Below are 21,651 nucleotides of genomic sequence, written 5' to 3'. Positions count from 1 at the left end.
ATTTGATGTTTTTTGTGTTTTTCGCAACTCAAGAACGAAAGGTGGACTGGTTGAGTTACGGCCTTCGTTGAAAACGACGCAAACTTTAATATGTCTCATTCTCAAGAAACATAAAGCAAAACAAATCAACGTTTTGCATACTTCAAAACCAAGAACTTTGTAAGGTTATGAATAATTTAGCTGATAATTGTACATATTTTTTCGTTTTCAGGATTTATCATGGCTTACTTGGATCACGATTCTTTCTATTTTCATAAGTTTACAATCATTATATTAGACGGAGGATTTTGCAATATTATAGTAGAAGCTTTACGTATTTTTAATTTCAGTCATAGTCTTTTAAACATGTTATTAGTCTTTCGCCTGATGTGTTCTGATATAGTCTGCATCCCTTTGATAAGCACACACCGTTATGACGTTTTCCTCCTGTCGTCATGGCAATTCTACCACATTTTAATATGAATAACCGAAATTACGGAGAAATCATTGCCAAGGAGAGAGCTTTTACCCATATTCGAATCAATAATGTTACACGAAAAAAGCTCAAGCTTGTCCAACAAGTCATGGCTATAGCAACTTTCCCCCGACATAATACAGATAAATTCGAACTAAAACCAGCAACTTATCTTTAAATATTAAAAGGTTTTAATGCTCTTAAAGGCTTTGATTACAGTAACTTTAGTGTAACAAAGGACTTGTGTTATTTGGTTGTTGTAGGTATTTGTAGTTCAAACACATAGCATTCTTCATTTGTCAATTTGTCTTGTTTTGCCTATCATGCATAAAAATATAATGGTTTTACTTTTCTTTAGACCGTAGAAGTAAAGATTGCGATGTACATATATACGTACGTCTTTAAAACATGACGAAAGCATTTACTTTAATGAAAACTACCCCTAGTTTCGATTCATACCCTAAGAATTGTCTTGTATTGAAAACGAAATCGGTCTTCCAGCAAATGTAGCCGAGCTTTATTTTTTTTTCCGCTAGCGTTTTCTCTGTTTCTTTTTTCTTCTTCTCATTTTCATTGTCACTCTGTTTCATTACTACCTATTGTAGCTTGTCAAATGAATCCTCGCCGTTCTACCAAAAGTTTGCATTCACTTTGATTTCATAATTCCAAATTTAGTCGGGTCATGGATTATGACTTACGAAAACAGATATCAAAACTGGCAAGAATATATATTTCTGTTACTCTAAATGAAAATAGTTGATTAGATTTTCATTCACGTCGACCAATGCCTGTGATTATTGACCATTGAGCTCGATAAACTAATTACTTTTTACCATAAGCATGACAAGTGCAAGCCAAGGTGTCGCGGTTTGGTCAATAGGTCTCTAGACTATTGGGTACAAGGTTCGGGATTCGAATCCATGTCACAACACTAATGTCCTTTGATAATACATTAATATACACTCTGCGGCCACTCTCCACCCTGGAAAGTAAATGGGTATATCCGATAGGAAGAAATTCCTTCAATTCTCGAGCTCCTTAAGTCGACAAAGGTTTCACAATTGTAGTCTTTTTTTCATTCTTCTTTTTTCCGCCTTCAATTATTTTTTCATCTTTTGAGCCATCTTTAGCGCATTAAAAAATGGGGCTATTTTAATGAACAAGTATGTAGTATAACCCAATCATTGATGAATGCAGATTGAGTGTAATGATTTAGACAACATTTTGCAAAATTTGTATGAAAGAAAATCATAGAGCAATAAAAATACATATGCCTCAAATTGACTGATAACTTGCTTTGTACTTTGTTCTATTTGATTTTTTTGTTTTGTTGTAAAATTAACTTTTGGTCCGTAACTTTTGTGTTTGTCACGTTTTGTACTCATAAAGCTTGGATTACGGAGACAAGAATATCAAGAGAAAAAATATCGTTTCTACTTATGACGTGACGCTAGAATTTATAGTTAATGACACTTTGTAAAATCAGAATTTGTTGGTAAATTTGCTGTTCAACATTTATAGTTACCTGTAAAATAAATCAATATATTATATAATAATCAAGAGTTCATGGAGAGACAGAGTGTGAGAGATGCAGACCGAGTCTATCGGACTCTATCCTTTATAAAAAGAGAGGAGAAATTGTGAAAATGACACATAGACGAATGAGAGACAGAAAGGGATAATCCTTCTCATCCTATTTTCCAGGGAGCAGTCAGCCATTTTATACAAAGTAATAGCTAAATGATAACACTTCGTCTCCAAGGATGATTATTCCGTTTGAAATTTTGATAACCAAATATGTTTATAATTATAGCATAAAAAATACGAATATTTAATATTGTAAGACAAAAAAAAGACAAAATAGTGGTCATATTGTTAAGTCTTGTTTATTTGAATACTTTCTTTATAAAATGCAATCATTACAGAAAGACAAAATTATGTCATACAAAAAATAATTAAATTGAAAGCGATAATATTATATAAAAGCATTGTAAAACATACATGACAATACATTTTACTCGTACACTATACTGTTGCTATAAATTGCATATTAAAATACAAAATGGCAAAAATAAATACAACAAACATGTTTAGCGTCCCCGCCCGCTTCCTTTTTGGGGGCCGCCTCCTATTTTTTGTTGTTGATTTTTTGATTTTTTTTTTTTTTTTGAATTTTTTTTTGATTTTTTTTTTTTTTTTTTTAAAGAAAAAAAACATGAAAAACACTGCTAAAATGGATGTATTTCTGATTAAAAAAATAAATTAAAAAAAAATTGCCGCCATCTTGAAAAATAGCCCGAATGTCAGGGAAAATGTACCTAGCGGCCATTTTGAGCGTCCATTTGGAAAGAAAAAAAAAAGAAAAAAAGGGCCTCTTCCTTCCTATTTTTCGAAAAAACAGGACGCTAAACATGTTTTTTGTTTTTTTGGCCTAATTGTCAAAATGTATGAAAATGCTAAAAAAGCACTCTAATATGTCTATTCAAATATCAAAGACTAGCTGAACAAGTCTGAAACACTATCAATTAAGTACTGGCATATTAATATTAATCCATTTTAAGTAAAACTTGCTGGATAATATTCATAACTATATATGTTTGTATAGATGGCAAATTAAACAGTAATGCAAGTACAATACGGATATTACAGTTCCAACGATAGCAACATCAATATTAAACTTATTGGTTTATATGGTATATGTATAGTACTGTGTACAATGAATGAATTAAATCGAATAAATAGCAATATATCTTATTTTTTAATTATCATCATCTTATGAAAACGAATGTAAGTCATAATATCTGTATATATACATGTATTAACGAAACATAACATTACAAAATTAAAGGTATTTTTCCGCTTTCAAGGTTTCTGTGACCAGCATTTTTATTTAATGTTTACTACTGATTTTCACATACAAACGAGATACTACCTGAATTTGAAATAATTATGTTAGTTACATAATTCAGAATTGGAAGTCATCTGAATTTGCTTGGTAATCAGTTCGTCAAAGATTCACGTGATACCATACTTGTCCAGATATGTATGAAAACTAAAATGGTCTCATTCCTTTGTATCCGAAAACAATTATTATTCCCAGAAAGATCTCCATTTGCTCGAGACATGCGACACACTTCCCACTTAACTCTTCATAACAAAAATAACCTAGAACTTATTATTTCAAAAGATCCCTTCGCTACTGAGGGTCCCTCATGTGAACGCCCTATCGCCCATGTAAAAAGTTAATTCTGAACTGCAACTTTTATTAATTGATTCATATACATATTTATAGTATATCCATTTATTTTTATATTATTTTTTATATTCCTTTTTAAATGTTTGTATCTCATCATGTTCTATATGTAACGTTTTTAGGTTTTGTAATTGTACAGACAGGTCCCATTGGAAAATCAAAACTTGACATTGAAAGGGTCACCCTGTATGAAGAAGATTGAAATAAGATTGATAGATAAACAACACCTTTCGTAACCAGCGGATATTCTCATATATAATTCACATTTTACCAATCAATTAAGTGAATGCTTGAGTGGAAGGTCATGTACTGTCCTTTTATCGAATAGAGAACAGTGTGACAGTTACAACCAACCATGGACCTACTAGGTCCACGGATCAACTAATAAAAAACATCAACAGCAAAATGTCCAGCATTTTTGTATTGCCTTTTTATAAATCGAGTGCACAGAAACGTAAACAAAGTAACAAACAATACAAAACAGACGAATAAGGGAAGAATGATCTTAGTAACCAAGCGAATAGTAATTTACACATATTGTCATTGGTTCTTACGAACTAAAATTCAGAGATCAGAAAAAATCCAAGTAATTGGGAAAAGTTGATTATGTATAGTGCATTGGAATTGTGTATATTATGAGGATTTTTAATCAATTAGTATAACAAATTAACTTAATCCTGCTGGAAAGCACATGCACTGCACACATATCCTCGGGGTAATTTTCTGGAGATAATTGTCCTTGTGGGTTATTTGTTCCACTGGTAATTAGTCGGGGTGTGAATTTCCAGGGGGTAATTTTCCTTGAACCTAAGAAATTATATTCATGTATACGGCTACGTTATATTTAGAATATTTAGAATTTTTCTTCTTTATTTTTAAACATGATTCAATGAAAAAATTCAAAATTTATTTTGAATTTCGAATAAAAGCTGGCTAAGGACATAATTATGGCACTGGCATAGAGACACATAATTAAAGTATCTCAAGAAATTCAAAACGAAATCTGTCGACTCTCAAAACTGCAAACAACAGACCATACATTTTCCACAGAGAGATTGATATAGAGAGACACAGAGAGAGACAGACGAGGAATAAACAGCGCAGAATACTTAGTCTGCAAGTAAAGCACAATTCCTAAAGCCATGAGCAGCTAGAGCCTAAGAATGTCAGTATTTTGTTAGGCTGTGTCAAATCGGCTAAAGTAAAGAGCCTTTAGTGCATGAAGACTGTATAACTGCATGTAGGGGATGGGGTTAGATGTAGTGGGAGGGGGAGGTAAATTATGTCAAGGTGAAAAATGCTCGCTTTCGCGAAAGTCGTTTATGCAAGCAAGCAATGCAAGCGCACACAAACCGCATGTATAACTCACACACTCCTCCGATCCTGCCGATATACAGACACACAACAAGCGCCTCACATTATAGATTTGTGTAATCAAAACAGAGACTGAGAGAGAGAGAGAGAGATAGAGAGATAGAGAGAGAGATAACGATGGAGTTTGATAAATTATAAGGACGGAGGGATGGATTTGGAGAGAAAGAGAATGGAATGGAAAGTTTGAGCGAAATAGCGTGACAGCTAGGAAGGGAGAAAGAGGGGAGGGCATACAAATCTTAAAACAATGTTTTCAATTTTCTCAATGGTAGCTGTGGATCGAATTTTATCATGCTTATATTAACAGAAGTGAGATGATCAAAGTGTGAGCAAATTATCCAGCACTATACATGTATGTATTGTTATGTGGGCATCAACAATCAAGTGTGGGTAAAATGAAGGGGGAGGGGTCACACCCCGTGAGCCCCCTATCCTAGGGCACCCTGTCAAGATTTAAACACATTCAAATGATGTCAATAAATCAACGGCTAACTAGGGTTTATGTGTGGCTAACCTCAGTAGATTCAAGATTTTAATAGGCCTACATGTTTCGCAAAATTTATTGATGGATCTCTTCTCTTTTTTCCTTTCACGTTTCCCTAATTCATTAATGATAACATGACATATGCAAATATAATCATGATTATAAGTATATTCTTATAAAGCGCATTATATTCATTTTAGTCTCAATGCACTTTATAGATAGTAGTGTAGAAAGGTTGATAAATTTTAGAAAACAAAATTACATAATCAAAACAAATTATTTCAAAGTATTTGGTCATATCAGCCCTATATATCCAGAGTACAACAATGAATTGGTATACTGGTAATTCATTAGGCAGTGAACGCTGATAACAAAAGTTGATATTAAACCAACGTACGAAATCGTATTATAGCTGAAAATGGATTTCTGAACATTGATAGTTGAACACTTGTATATATATTTTTTTTAATTATAAAAGGATGATTACAATTTCAGAAGTATCCCACTTCCCCCGCGTCTTAGTTCACCCCGTTTACTCTAATTGTTATCAAAAGATTACTCATTTATTATTATCATGTTTGTTATCAATCTTTATTTCAAACATGAAAAGCTATGCGACTGCAGCCAGCTGCCTGTGATAAAAGCAATCTTTTGCTAATTAACTGGCCATCAATCATAATTAATCATGAATCATGATGTTTATTTATGTTATCCGTTACCTAGGCCTATTATTCATTGTATGGAAATCAGTTTATCACGAATAATGAGATAAATATAATTAAGTAATGAGATATAATCCTGAAAAGGGCTGAGTTCAGCTGAACCGCCTATACGATCAGGTGCAGGCCGCTTTGAAGCAAGCATGAAACTCTGGGTCTCAAAGACTCTGACCTGTGTCCATGTGGTCAATTATTTCAAACTGTTGAGCATGTTCTGAATGAGTGTGCTGTAGCAGGACCCATGTATGTCCCTTACTGATAATAACAACCCACCACGGTGTCATATTTGAACACGTGTCAGTATCAATAATTATAATCAATCCATAACGCTGAATGAGACCCAAGATATGCTGTCTGATCCTTTCACTATTTTTTTAATTTTCAACCAAATTTTGAAGAAAGAGATGGCTCGCGTTCAACAATAAACTTGCAACATGGTGGTTAGGCCCAAACCCTTAAACATCGGCTAGACCTACATCTGTACACCAAAGAGTAAACTACTATTCAAAACTAATATTCAAAAACAAAATATTTATTTAAAACGAAAATTGGAACCTTTTCTGAATTCCTCTAAGCCGAATCCTGGTATATTAGTTTGGCTGGTTTACAATCCTTAACGCCTATGTCAAGTCATTAGAAATAACCCATTAAAAGCTGTCAGTAAACTAATATTATTATTACATGCATTATTCATTTGACATTTTAAATAGGAGTAATGTTAAAAAGAGCCTATAAAATAAGTGAACAAATAACTTTATGGCAATAATTTCGTGGACACTGGTGCATCCGACCAAGTGGCCTGAGATGGAATAGGTCCATCAAATAACAATGGCCCACATGTCTTCCTTCCGTCCAATGACTTTCAATGGGACTCAACATTTAGCAAAATTTTTGTGAACCATTCTCGATCATAAGTGCGTGCGAAATAGTGGGATCTTTCTAGCAAATAACACATGTTAGCGTTGCTTTTTATCAGTGCCTGGTACAACGGAATTACCTTCAAAATGAATTTCATATTCTACATCAGGTTACCTGACATCTCGACTTGTGTAAAAATTAACCATATTAACTAGCTCGTATCCAATCACGTCTCCGAACAAGCTGATAAGTTATGCAGATATTCACTTAAAAAGACGGACCTCATTTTGGATTGGATAGATTCGACGATTAATTTACATTAATTTACCCTAATAGCCAATAGAAACCATATCGACTCTGTGCTGTTGCTACGTTATCGTAGAGCTTCAAAGAATCATTCATTATAAGAACAGAGAAATTAGCACACTTCGATCATTATTTCGAGGAGAGTTAAGATTGTTCTGGGTGTAAAACAGGATCCGCAGTTTACTGTTGATCAGGCAGCGACGTCGAAATGGCACGAAATTCTTCAGCTATGATGTCAAGTGCTTGGCTTTGCATGTCAGTCGCTTTCCTTCTACTGCCTCAGATAGGTGAGTTTTCATGACAGTGTCTTTATATCTGGACATTTTATTATTCTGTGCTTAGATGTTTCTCGGATTTACGTAATTCGTTTTTTTATTTTTTTATTTTGGCCTACAAAATTATGCTAACATTTAAACTTGTACAAAGTAATGAATCAAATTAACAATCATAATTTATTTTACCTCAATAAGGTACAGTGAATCACTCGACTGGATAAATGATCAATTTTAAACTTAGTGTAAAATTGCCTTTTGTGTCAGATAAGGGGCGGCGGATCGACTTCCAAAGTGGGGGGGGGGGACCAACGCAAAAGGGCACTTTCTGGAGAAAAAGGGCACCTACAAGCAGGGGCGTCGCTAGACCTTTTTCAGTGGGGGGTGTAGAGGCCAACGATTACCGACAAAACTAGCCACCAATTACCGAAAAAATTGAATGTCCCAATATCTACAAATTTAACCCTATAAACCCGGGGCCGAAGGCTAAATTGTTTTTCATATGGACTATCTATAGTACTTGCGGATGCGCAAATGGTCATTTTCCTCGACGACATAAATATACGAATTTTTTCGTCAACTTATTCAGCATCATAGCTATATATTTTAATGCAGGCGCGGAGCTAGGATCTTATTTTAGGGAGGGGCGGTAGTAATCAAGCGAATCACTTAAAGAGCGCGCTCATTAGGGGGTGTGGGTGATAGGCCTTTCGCGCGGGAAGCTAAGACGTTTCCTTAAATTATTAGGAAAAGAAGACGATTTATTGTACCGTTCTCGACTGTTAATCCTTGTCTGAATTCAAGTTCTTCCCCTCCCGCGCAGAGCGCGGAAGCTTTGACGTTTCATTAAATTATGAGAAAAAGCAGACGATGCGGTGTACTGTTCTCGAATCTTAAACCTTGACTGAATTCAGTTCTCCCCTTTCCGCGCGAAGCGCGGAAGTTTTCACGTTTCATTAAATTATTAGAGAAAGTAGACGATTCGTTGAACCGTGCTCGACTCTTAATCCTTGTCTGAATGAAGTTTCCCCATCCCGCGCGAAGCCCAGGAGTTTTGACGTTTCATTAAAATATTAGAGAAAGAAGACGATTCGTTGTACCGTTTTCGACTCTTAATAAGCCCTAATTGTCTGAATTCAGTTTCCCCCGTTAGCGCGAAGCGCGGAAGCTTTGACGTTTCCTTAAATTATTAGAGAAAGCAGATGATTCGTTGTACCGTTTTCGAATCATATTTCTTGTCTAAATTCAGTTTCCCCTCTTCCCGCGCGCAGCGCGAAAAGCTTAGACGTTTGATTTGATTATGAGAAAAAGCAAAGGATTCGGTGTACCGTTCTCGACTCTAAATCCTTATCTGAATTCAGTTCTCCCCCTCCCGCGCGATGCGCGGAAGTTTTCGCGTTTCATTAAATTATTAGAGAAAGTAGACGATTCGTTGAACCGAGCTCGACTCCTAATCCTTGTCTTAATAATCCCTAATTGTCTGAATTCAGTTTCCCCCTTTAGCGCGAAGCGCGGAAGCTTTGACGTTTCCTTAAATTATTAGAGAAAGCAAACGATTCGTTGTACCGTTTCGATTCTAAATAAGCCCTAATTGTCTGAATTCAGTTTCACCCTTTCCGCGCGAAGCGCGAAAAGCTTAGACGTTTCCTTAAATTATTAGGAAAAGAAGACGATTTATTGTACCGTTCTCGACTGTTAATCCATGTCTGAATTCAGGTTCTTCCCCTCCCGCGCAGAGCGCGGAAGCTTTGACGTTTCATTAAATTATGAGAAAAAGCAGACGATGCGGTGTACTGTTCTCGAATCTTAAACCTTGACTGAATTCAGTTCTCCCCTTCCCGCGCGAAGCGCGGAAGTTTTCACGTTTCATTAAATTATTAGAGAAAGTAGACGATTCGTTGAACCGTGCTCGACTCTTAATCCTTGTCTGAATGAAGTTTCCCCATTCCGCGCGAAGCCCGGGAGTTTTGACGTTTCATTAAAATATTAGAGAAAGAAGACGATTCGTTGTACCGTTTTCGACTCTTAATAAGCCCTAATTGTCTGAATTCAGTTTCCCCCGTTAGCGCGAAGCGCGGAAGCTTTGACGTTTCCTTAAATTATTAGAGAAAGCAGATGATTCGTTGTACCGTTTTCGAATCATATTTCTTGTCTAAATTCAGTTTCCCCTCTTCCCGCGCGCAGCGCGAAAAGCTTAGACGTTTGATTTGATTATGAGAAAAAGCAAAGGATTCGGTGTACCGTTCTCGACTCTAAATCCTTATCTGAATTCAGTTCTCCCCCTCCCGCGCGATGCGCGGAAGTTTTCGCGTTTCATTAAATTATTAGAGAAAGTAGACGATTCGTTGAACCGAGCTCGACTCCTAATCCTTGTCTTAATAATCCCTAATTGTCTGAATTCAGTTTCCCCCTTTAGCGCGAAGCGCGGAAGCTTTGACGTTTCCTTAAATTATTAGAGAAAGCAAACGATTCGTTGTACCGTTTCGATTCTAAATAAGCCCTAATTGTCTGAATTCAGTTTCACCCTTTCCGCGCGAAGCGCGAAAAGCTTAGACGTTTCCTTAAATTATTAGGAAAAGAAGACGATTTATTGTACCGTTCTCGACTGTTAATCCATGTCTGAATTCAGGTTCTTCCCCTCCCGCGCAGAGCGCGGAAGCTTTGACGTTTCATTAAATTATGAGAAAAAGCAGACGATGCGGTGTACTGTTCTCGAATCTTAAACCTTGACTGAATTCAGTTCTCCCCTTCCCGCGCGAAGCGCGGAAGTTTTCACGTTTCATTAAATTATTAGAGAAAGTAGACGATTCGTTGAACCGTGCTCGACTCTTAATCCTTGTCTGAATGAAGTTTCCCCATCCCGCGCGAAGCCCGGGAGTTTTGACGTTTCATTAAAATATTAGAGAAAGAAGACGATTCGTTGTACCCTTTTCGACTCTTAATAAGCCCTAATTGTCTGAATTCAGTTTCCCCCGTTAGCGCGAAGCGCGGAAGCTTTGACGTTTCCTTAAATTATTAGAGAAAGCAGATGATTCGTTGTACAGTTTTCGAATCATATTTCTTGTCTAAATTCAGTTTCCCCTCTTCCCGCGCGCAGCGCGAAAAGCTTAGACGTTTGATTTGATTATGAGAAAAAGCAAAGGATTCGGTGTACCGTTCTCGACTCTTAATCCTTATCTGAATTCAGTTCTCCCCCTCCCGCGCGATGCGCGGAAGTTTTCGCGTTTCATTAAATTATAAGAGAAAGTAGACGATTCGTTGAACCGAGCTCGACTCCTAATCCTTGTCTTAATAATCCCTAATTGTCTGAATTCAGTTTCCCACTTTAGCGCGAAGCGCGGAAGCTTTGACGTTTCCTTAAATTATTAGAGAAAGCAAACGATTCGTTGTACCGTTTTCGATTCTAAATAAGCCCTAATTGTCTGAATTCAGTCTCCCCCTTTAGCGCGAAGCGCGAAAAGCTTTGACGTTTCCTTAAATTATTATAGAAAGAAGACGATTCGTTGCACCGTTTTCTACTCTTATTAAGCCTTATTTATCTTAATTCAGTTTCACCCTTTCCGCGCGAAGCGCGAAAAGCTTAGACGTTTGATTTAAATATTATAGAAAGAAGACGATTCGTTGTACCGTTTTCGACTCTTAAAAAGCTCTATTTGTCTGAATTCAGTTTCCCTCCTCCCGCGCGAATCGCGGAAGCTTAGACGTTTCCGTAAATTATTAGAGAAAGAAGACGATTCGTTGTAACGTTCTCGACTAAATGAAGTTTTCCCCCCTGAATTTTTGGCGTTTCATCAAAATATAGAGAAAGGAAGACGATTCGTCGTACCATTGTTGACTCTTAATCCTGGTTTGAATTTAGTTTTCCCGAAAATTTTAAACCTCGGATTTCTTTAGCTGATATTATAGGAAAGTGAAACTTCGAGAAAATACAAGTATTGTAGTGGTAGTCACATACAAAGTGACAGTTCGTAGGGAAAAAAAATTGTCGGCCGACCGACAATATACATCTCACCGTCTTCAAAATTCTGCATTGATATAGTACACGAGGATCGAGCAAGAATACCGACACAGCTGACCCGACACAGCAATATATTTACCCGTGTCTTTCTTGCTCCCTCGACGAGACGACTCCATCCAGCAACCCCCCTCTCTCTTTTACTCCCACTCCTCCTCTCTCAGGCTCTTACCTCCCCTCTCTCTCTTCTCTTTCATCCCCCGTTTCTTTTGTTTCCCTTTTCTCTTTTTTCTTCTTTTTTTCCTTCTCTTTCTTTTCTTTCTTTTCCTTTCTTTCCTCTCCTCCATCTTTATCTTTTTCTCTTTCTTTCTTCTTTTTTCTTTCCTTTTTTTCCTTTCTTTCCTTTCTTTTCCTTTCTTTTTTTCTTTTCCTTTTTTTTCCCTTTTCTTTCCCTTTCCCTCTCTTTTTTTCCTTTTCTCTCTTCTCCCGACGGCAGAGCAATTTTACCGACAATATCCTGACAGGTGCCCCCACCCCCCCCCCCTTGGAGACGCCCCTGCCTACAAGGGGAATCCGAAAATATACAATTTTTTAGACATCAGTATTAGTCCATGGGCCAGAGGGGGCTACCGTGCACCCCCCCCCCCCCCCTATGATCCTACTTTTTGGGTGTCATTTTGTTCATTGAGATCCATAATATCAGAAAAAAGATGTTCCCAAGAAGAAAACTAATTTGGACACTGTTTTTTTGCTCCTTATTTGAAGATATGTAAAAATGTCATTCTACAAGAGCAGCTTCAACGTCCGCAGCAGAAGCGAGACATGTGCCCATCTGTGATATTATGTTGATGGCCGGCTGGTCATCGGAGAACACCTTTCGTACTTACTAAAACAAGCCGCTTATAGAAAAACATGTTGACAATTTCCAAAGGGCTGTATTGGAAGCTTGACTTTCGGACGTACAAGTAGTCGTTGATTGACCAAAGATAAGAATCATGATGTCCGAATAAGGGCCTAAGAATAGGCCATTTTTTTTATTTTTTTTATTTTTTATTTTTTTATTTTTTTAATTTTTTTTTATGCAACTCATGCATGGTTGGGTGACATTTTTCTATTATTCTGGCATGTTCTCAGATATATTGCTGGTAGGCCAAAGTGGCTCATTTTTCATGCATGCTTTTTGGTATGTTTACAGGAACGGGCTAGATTTTCTGAGAGCCCGTCTTTGTTACAGTTGACAATGACAAGTATTTTTTGTTATATACATTATCTTTATCTTTTTTCTCTTTCTTTCTTCTCTTTTCATTCCTTCTTTTCCTTTCTCTCCTTTCTTTTCCTTTTTTTTTTTTTTTTCCTTTTCTTTTTTTCTTTTCTTTCCCTTTCCCTCTCTTTTTTCCCGATGGCAGAGCAAGTTTACCGACAATATCCTGACAGGTGGGGGGGGGGGGGGGGGGGTCGCGCCCCCACCCCCCATTTACATACATACATACATTGTAATATTTGTGAAGCCTGAGTAATATCATTCATGTATACAAGAAATAACAAGGGTCCCAATATCGAGCCTTGAGGCACTCCACATCCAATAGTTTTAAAATCAGATTCAATGTTATTAAAAAGAACATATTGTTTTCGGCTTGTTAAATAGCTTTCAAACCATTTTAACAAAACACCTCGTATTCCATAATTGAACAATTTATCTAAGAGAATTTTATGATCCAACGTATCAAATGCCTTACTAAGATCGAGAAATATTCCTAACATAATTTGTTTATTATCTAAGGCATTTGAAACTTTAAAAACAAAATCAATTAGTGCAGAGGATGTGGAGTGACCAGCTCTAAAACCATATTGACTATCCGATAATAAATTACATTGGTTCAAAAAATATATCAATCTATTATAAAAACATTTTTCTAAGATTTTTGAAAATACTGGCAAGACTGATATTGGTCGATAATTACTCATTGTTTCCAATGATCCATTTTTATATACAGGAATAACTTTTGCTATTTTTAACTTTTCCGGAAAAATACCTTGACTCATAGATTCATTAAAAATACGACACAGCGGATAGCATATAATGTGAACAACCCTTTTAACGATGACAATATCAATTTCATCATAACCAGTGCTTGATTTGCTTTTCAAGTCACAAACAATATCTATAATTTCTTTAGTTGTAATAGGCTTAAAAAAGGCAGTTACATTATTGCTTTCTAGATATTGCATATGATTATTATTTCCAATCAAAGTATTTTGAACATTATTTCTCAAAGAAGCACCTATATTAACGAAATAATTATTAAACTCTTGAGCAATGCATAAATCATCTGTAATACGTTCATTATTAACTTGAATGTGTTCAATATTTGTATCACGAGTCTTAAATGAATTTCCTATAGCTTTATTTATTAACTTCCACGTTTCTTTCATGTCACATTGCACATTTTGAAACTTGTTTTTAAAATATTCATATTTCACATGCTTAATTTCACGGTTCAACTTATTTCTGTACATCTTATACACACTTTTTCTATAGTCAGTGGGATTTTGTAAGGATTTTTTATACAACTTGTATTTTTTATTGCACATTTTACGTAATTTATTTGTAAACCATGATTTATCTCTTCTTTTCTTTTTAAATTCAATGGAGCGTATAGGAAAACATTTATTATATAGCTGCATAAATTGATACAAAAAATTGTTATAACTCACATTTGGATCTTCATTATCTACTCTCCAATTAACATCATTCAAAAGATTAATACATTTTCTAATGTTTATCTCATTAAGATCACGTTTCATAATTGTCTGTGATTTCCTAAGTGTTATCTGAGAGTTCGATATACAAAATACAGGAAAATGATCACTAATATCCGCAAGTATAATTCCTGATAAAATATCATCAATGTTATTTGTAAAGATATTATCAATCAGTGATATTGAATGATCAGTGATGCGAGTTGGGTAATGAATTACTGGATACATCGATTTTGTCATAAATACATCTAAAAATTCATTTGTTTTAGAGCAAGAGTCGACGGTCAATAAATTAATATTATAATCCCCAATAAGATATACATATTTATTTTCTTTATTTACAATATTTAAAACTGAATTTAATGATTCAAAAAAGTCATTTTCAGATTCACCCGGAGGTCTATAAACAACACCAATAATAATATTTTTAATTGAATTTTGAATTTCAATAAAAATAGACTCCATACAATTTACATTAATGTCTAAATCTACTCTTTGTTTATAAACTAAAGCATCTCTAACATATATACCAACTCCTCCTCCTCGACGTTCTACTCTATTATTACCCATAAATTTGAATCCATCTAAATTATATTTAGGATCGCTGTTGCGTAACCATGTTTCAGTTATTCCTATTGCACAGAAGGGATTATCAATAACATGCAAAAAAGATTCTAAACAAGAGAAGTTTTTTTTATACTTCTGCAATTTACATGAAGACATGAAAATTGTTTTTCTAAATATTTATCTACAGTGTGCACATTTAACATTTGGGTGAAATCTTCAGGAGTATAAAATGATTGTTGAAACCTATATGATTCTTGATCATTTATTATAGGAGATAATTTTTCAAAGATAGCATTAATATCAATATTGTTTAAAAATTGTTGATAGTTTATACGATCAGGCATTTAGTAAAGTACACAAACAAAAGAAAATACAAGTATAATTCAACGACGTAACTACAAATACGTAACAGGGTTTAAAAAAGTGGGAATGTAAAAATCCACCGAAAACAGTGTATAGATATATTAATTGCAAAATAGATAATTATGAATATTGCTATAAATGTATATATAATATAATACCTGGATTCTGAATTCTCTCATTCGGGCAGGAAAGTGAAAAAAGCTTCTTTACAGAGTGCTAAGGTCCGACAAAGAGGTGATGAGCTTCTTCATGTCTTTTCCGCCAGAGGTTTTTACTATGGCAAAGACTCTACCGTCTGTCGTCCAAGAAGCTGTCACATTTTGCTTTTTTGAGGTCTCATAGAGAAGGGTCGTGTTTTTCTTTGTCAAATCTTCAACGATCACAGTCCCAGATCCTTTGAGTTTTCGTCTATTCTGTACCATGGTTTGCTTAGACTTGTATGGAACAAATTTCACAATGATTGGTGGCGCAGCGTCTTTCTTGGATGCCGCGGCTGCGAACGAATTTTGGTCATTCGACGATTTCCGTTTGTAGATACGATGCGATCGGTCTATTTCGCTTGGGTTGAGGTTGACTCCGATGCGTCGCGCGATGTCGCAGGCAATGCTGTCTGTATCCTCTCCCGAGGTCACTTTCACACCAAGAATCCGAATATTATTTCGGCGCGAGTATTGTTCTTGATGATCGAGTCGGCCGGTAAGATCGTTGACCTTAGTTGCGCTCTTTTCTACCGCTACCTCCATATATGGGACTACGCGACACGTGCGCGATATATATCAGGTCCGGATAGATATAATAATTTAACAAATATATCAAATAGTTTCTCGGCAAAACTTGTATCATCACGTATTAGTCAAAACATATTCTTTCACATGATTGGTAATAAGAGCTTCCATTTCATTTTTTTTAAAGGGGGGGGGGACGTTTCCCAAAACTGGTCTATATACCTTTAATCGCTTTGAATTAGGGGCACGTTTAATGATGAGAGGAAAAGGTGACACTTATCTAAAGGGATAAGACACTTATTAAGGCATTTATGCGAATGGGAAAATGGACATTTGTCAGATTTTGATAGGTGCATTTATAAGAGGTGAAAAGGGGATAGGTCCCTTATTAGAAAGGAAAAGGGACACGTATCATTGTTAAAAGGGAATTATCAGAGGTGAAAAGGGGCACAAGACCAGATATGAAAAGGAGTACTTATGAGAAGGGAAAAGGGGCACTTATGATAAAAGAGAATGTGCATTTGTTGAAATGAAAGGGGCACCGATCAGATTTTAATAGGGGCACTTATCAGAGAAGAAATGGGGTAATTATAAGAAGAGGAATGGAGAAGGGGCACTTATAAGAAGGAAAAAAACGCATTTATTAGAAAGGAAAAGGGGCACGTGTCAAAATAAAAAAAGGCAGTTATTAGTAGGTATAGCACACCAAAAATAAGTACAACACACACATGTTATCTGATGATTGCAAATGATTAAGCTTTATGAAAGCTTCAAAAAAACAAAAAACAGAATTGAAATCGGTCAATGCGTTGTGATTTTATACCATTTTTTTGATATCGCAAAATTACCGAAAAACCTGTCAGAAATGGTCAAATTGGCGAAAATAGCAAAATTCGTCAAAGTTGACAACTTAATTCATCCCTTTTTTGGACACAAATAATAAATTAAATTATCAGACACTAAAATATCATCTTTGTGGTAAAAAATACAAAAAAGAAAATTCATATACCTATTACCGTTTTGAAAACAGAAACTAACAAAATAAGTAATTTTTGCAATTTTTGCGAATCTGCAGATATGAAAAAGTTGTGAAAATAACTAAGTCCGCCTAATTAATATGCGCATATGTAATCAAATCAAAACCGAGCATGATACAACAGTGAAACCTATGTATATCAGACAGGTATGGAAATATATTTCATTTGAAATATTAAAAAATCACGAATATTCATCAAATATGCAAATTAGGTCATTTCAGCTAATTATATATTCGCGCACTCATTATGCAAATTAGGAAAGTCAAACCGTTCGTTTTGGGGGCATTTTTTAAATCATATATTCATAGATCACATTTACGCCAAATATTAACCTTAAATTCCAAATATTTTTGAAATGCCAATAAATTATGGCGATGGAAATTACTTGGATCACCGTCACAGCTATTTTCTCATGTGTTTCACAAATTATTTAGAAAAACCGATCATATGATAAGAATTTGCAGACTTTCAGCTACATCACAGTATATTTGTATTTTTAAAAGTTGTCAGATTTGAGGATTTATGACGATTTTCCGAGAAACCATTCAACAGGCCATTACATTCCACAGGGACTGAATTTCAGAGTAACAAAAAGTTTGGTGACCCCAATACAGTTGTGGCTACCTTTAGTGTAAACAACAATTTGAATCAATGAGTGAAACATATGAGGATATTGCATTTTTTGTAGGAGAGTTTTATACATTGAGGTGCATTTTCACCACGCAGAATAACAATGCGAGTCAATGGGCGATCAGCGGGCCATGTCACACATGGCTGAAAAGACAATATTCTAATTAAATCATTTAACATATTTACCACATGCCTATTACAATGAAACTACACAGAATTGTAGTTAAAGGTATGCTTGAAATATATGTGAAATAAATTTTTTTAAATATTGTTTATTTTTTTAAAAATAAATTTACAAAAATTGCTATTTCTACCAACCGACTGCTGTTGTGTGTGTGTGTGCATGGGACAAACTGTGTGCACAGGCATTGTGATCACCCTATTATTAGAAGTGAAAAGGGGCACTCATCAAAGATGAAAAGAGCATTTATCAGGAGGGGAAGGGGCACTTGCCAAAGTAAAAACGAGCATCTAAATGGGGCCGGGCAATTATCAGACGTGAAGGGAGCACTTATTTGACGTAAAACAGGAGTAACTACTTTTACCTGAAAGGGGGCATTTACCAGAGATGATAAGAGGCATTTATGAGAAGGAGAAGGGGCTCTTTGTTTTAATGGGGGCAATGGTCATAAGGAAAAGGGGCACATGTGAAAATAAAAATGTGCGCTCATCTGAGTTAAAAAGGGTAGTAATTAAAAGGGGAACGGGCACTTCTTACAAAGAAAATGAGGCACTTGTCAAAGTAAAAGGGGCACCTCTCAAATTTTGATAGGACAGTTATCAGAGGTGAAGGGGGCACTTATCACATGTGAAAAGGTGCACTTCTCGTACCTGAAAAGAGGCACTTACTAGAGATTAAAAAGGTCACTTATGAGAATGGAAAATGAACATTTATTGCAATGGAAAATGGGAACTTGTCGAAGGAAAAGGGGCACTAATAACCGGTGAATAGGGCAGGGGCACTTTTCAAAGTAAATAAACGGTCACTTTTCCTATGTAAAAAGGGGCACATTTGGTGTACTTGAAAAAGTGAGGGCGCTGTGCCCCCTGCCCCCCCCCCCCGGAGCGCCGCCTCTGTGTCAGATGACATTCAAATTTGACAATTTGTCATTTTATTCTGTTGGGGGGGGGGGGTAAGGTCATCTCATTTAGGTCAGCCATTGCCATAATTTTTTATTTTTGTTTAATTAAAAAAAAAAAAAAAAATGGCCCTGGGTAGCGGGGGTGCTGGGGGTGCTGCAGCATCCCCGGAATTTTCCAGGGGGGGGGGGCACAGCACCCCCTGCAAATTTGTTTGGTTTGATATATTTAATGTATATCATTATATACTTCGTTTACCAAATTGTCACACAGCCGACAGCCACAAATGATGATTAGAAAGAAAAAAATGATAACGTTACTTTCACAAAATCCGATAAATGTATCCCTCAAAGAGAATTGTTTTAATTTTTTTTTTTTTAATATAGGATTTCCCGGCCAAATTCGCGAGTTTGTCATTCAAATTAATTTGTCTTGCGTTCAAATTCGACTGTTTTAGTGCAGTTAGGTATATCTCGGGTTTATATTCCCTTTTCTAGTTTTCAAATCTATGGAATCTTCGTTAGAATCTACGTTTGTTTCATTCAAATTAATGAACAATGTGCTTCTATCGCTATTTGGTCATTCGATTAGGCGCAACACGGTTTTCTGACAACGCGACGGTGTACTTCTAGCATTCTAATTCATTTGTAGCATTCAAATTAGCACTTTGTGCACTTAAATTGATGGTCAATATACATTTATCTTTTAATACACACTCTTTATAGCTCATTCTTTTTCTTTCAAGATTGTTTTTTCATGTGTATTTCATCATATTTCATTTTCTTGCATTTATACACTTATACTTATTAGATTTATCTGATATTCATCAGCATTTAAGTTTGATTGTTAAGAAGGAAAAAAACGACTTGCATCTACGGACCTGATGGTCTCAGTATATTTGTAAATGTTTATGTAAGGAAGTTGTTTGTCTTATGTTTCATCATAAATTTATCATAATTTCATCATAATTTCATTATGGAAGAAGGGTACAATATTGTGACTGGGTTAGGGACTAGAGTCAACAATTTGAACATGATTCATTATTTATTTTATTTATTTATTTATTTATTAAAACATCTTTATACAGGATAATATGTTCAGGTATACTGTTTTTCAACATGGTCCTGTTAACATTAAAAAGCAAATCACATGTGAAATATTTAACAACGTTTCAAATAATTTAACTGCATATGTTGACATAAAGTTAAAACAACATAGTAAAATCTCAGAAATGTAAGCATCATTAGAAATAACATGCTATTGTATTATACATTTTAATAAAATACATTAAAAAAATATATATATATATACAAAAAAGTACAATAGATATAAATATTTACAAAAATTAAATTAAAAATAAAACTTCTTATAAATCAATTTAAAAGTTTCAATTGTTTGGGCATTTTGTATAAAGTGGGGGATGCCATTCCATCGCTTAGCACCGGAAAATTTAAAGGCTTGTTTAAAAATTGAGAGGTGGACTTCAGGTGGGACTACATTAAGACTATCATTGTTCCTAGTATGATGATTATGTCGTTCACAAAACATTTCGATATCATTACAAAGCTGTGGAGGGGCTAGACCATGTATACATTTGAACATTTGTGTGGCAAGAAAGTAGTCTTTTCTTTCATTAATGTCTTGCCAAGCTAATTTTTTTGAAAGTGTTTTGAAAGAAACATTTAGGTCAAAGTTGCCAGTTATATAACGTGCGGCTCGTTTTTGTAATCTTTGTAGTTTAGTTTTATGTTTATCTGCACTGTTGGCCCAGACAGAAATACCATAATCGATGCAGGGCTGTATTGTAAATTTATAAAGAGTGTTCAGTAAAGAAGAACTAAGAAATTTCCTCAGTTTCCCAAGAGAACGGATCTTGTATCCTATAGATTTGCATAGGTTATTTACATGAATATCCCATTTTAAATTTTCATGAATTTCAACGCCTAAGTATCGCATGGACTTGACCTGCTCAATTTCAATTCCATCAATATATATTTTCAGAATGTCATGGGAACGCGTTTGCAATAATATACTCTTTGTTTTGTCAACATTAATTCTTAGGTGGTTTTGTTTGTACCAATCATTAATAGAATCAATATTTGATTGAAGTCTAGAGGTTATTGTTTGCACATCTTTCCCTATTTCAAATAAAATAACATCATCAGCATATATAGTTAGAACACCAGATTTGATTGATTGTGATATATCATTGATAAAAATTAAAAATATAATCGGGGCAAGTACTCCTCCTTGTGGTACCCCTACTGACAGTTTCTTTTTTTGCAGAAAGTTTACCTTGCGAGAATACAACTTGTTTTCTTTCCTTCAGATAACTTGAAAACCATCTTAGCATGTTTTCAGCAATACCATATTGCTGCATTTTGAAAAGTAGAATATCATGGTCTACACTATCGAAACATTTCGATATATCTAAGAAACATGCCCCAACTTTTTCTTTTTCATTGAATGCATCAAAAAATTCATCGACAACTCTATGCAGACAAGTTGTCGTTGAATGTTTCGGTAGGAAAGCATGTTGTTCAATATTGATAAGATTGTGTTTAAGAAGATAACGTAGCAGTTGTTCCTGAATTTCCTTTTCTATTATTTTAGGGATATGGCTCACAACAGAGATGGGACGGTAGTTTGTTTCTTCATTCCTAGAACCTTTTCCCTTATATATTGGAGTTGTCCTAGCCAATTTCCAGTCTTCTGGTACATCTCCACCTTGTATGCTTGAATTAAATATATCTGTTAAGGATTCATATATATATGGTGCTGCTATTTGAAGTAACCTTGTATCAAATCCTAGTA

Source organism: Strongylocentrotus purpuratus, unplaced genomic scaffold (assembly GCF_000002235.5).
Source record: "Strongylocentrotus purpuratus isolate Spur 01 unplaced genomic scaffold, Spur_5.0 spur5_scaffold_2, whole genome shotgun sequence".
In the NCBI taxonomy this organism is placed as follows: Eukaryota; Metazoa; Echinodermata; class Echinoidea; order Camarodonta; family Strongylocentrotidae; genus Strongylocentrotus; species Strongylocentrotus purpuratus.
The sequence above is the reverse complement of the archived record's forward strand: the minus strand, read 5'-3'. Positions refer to the sequence as shown.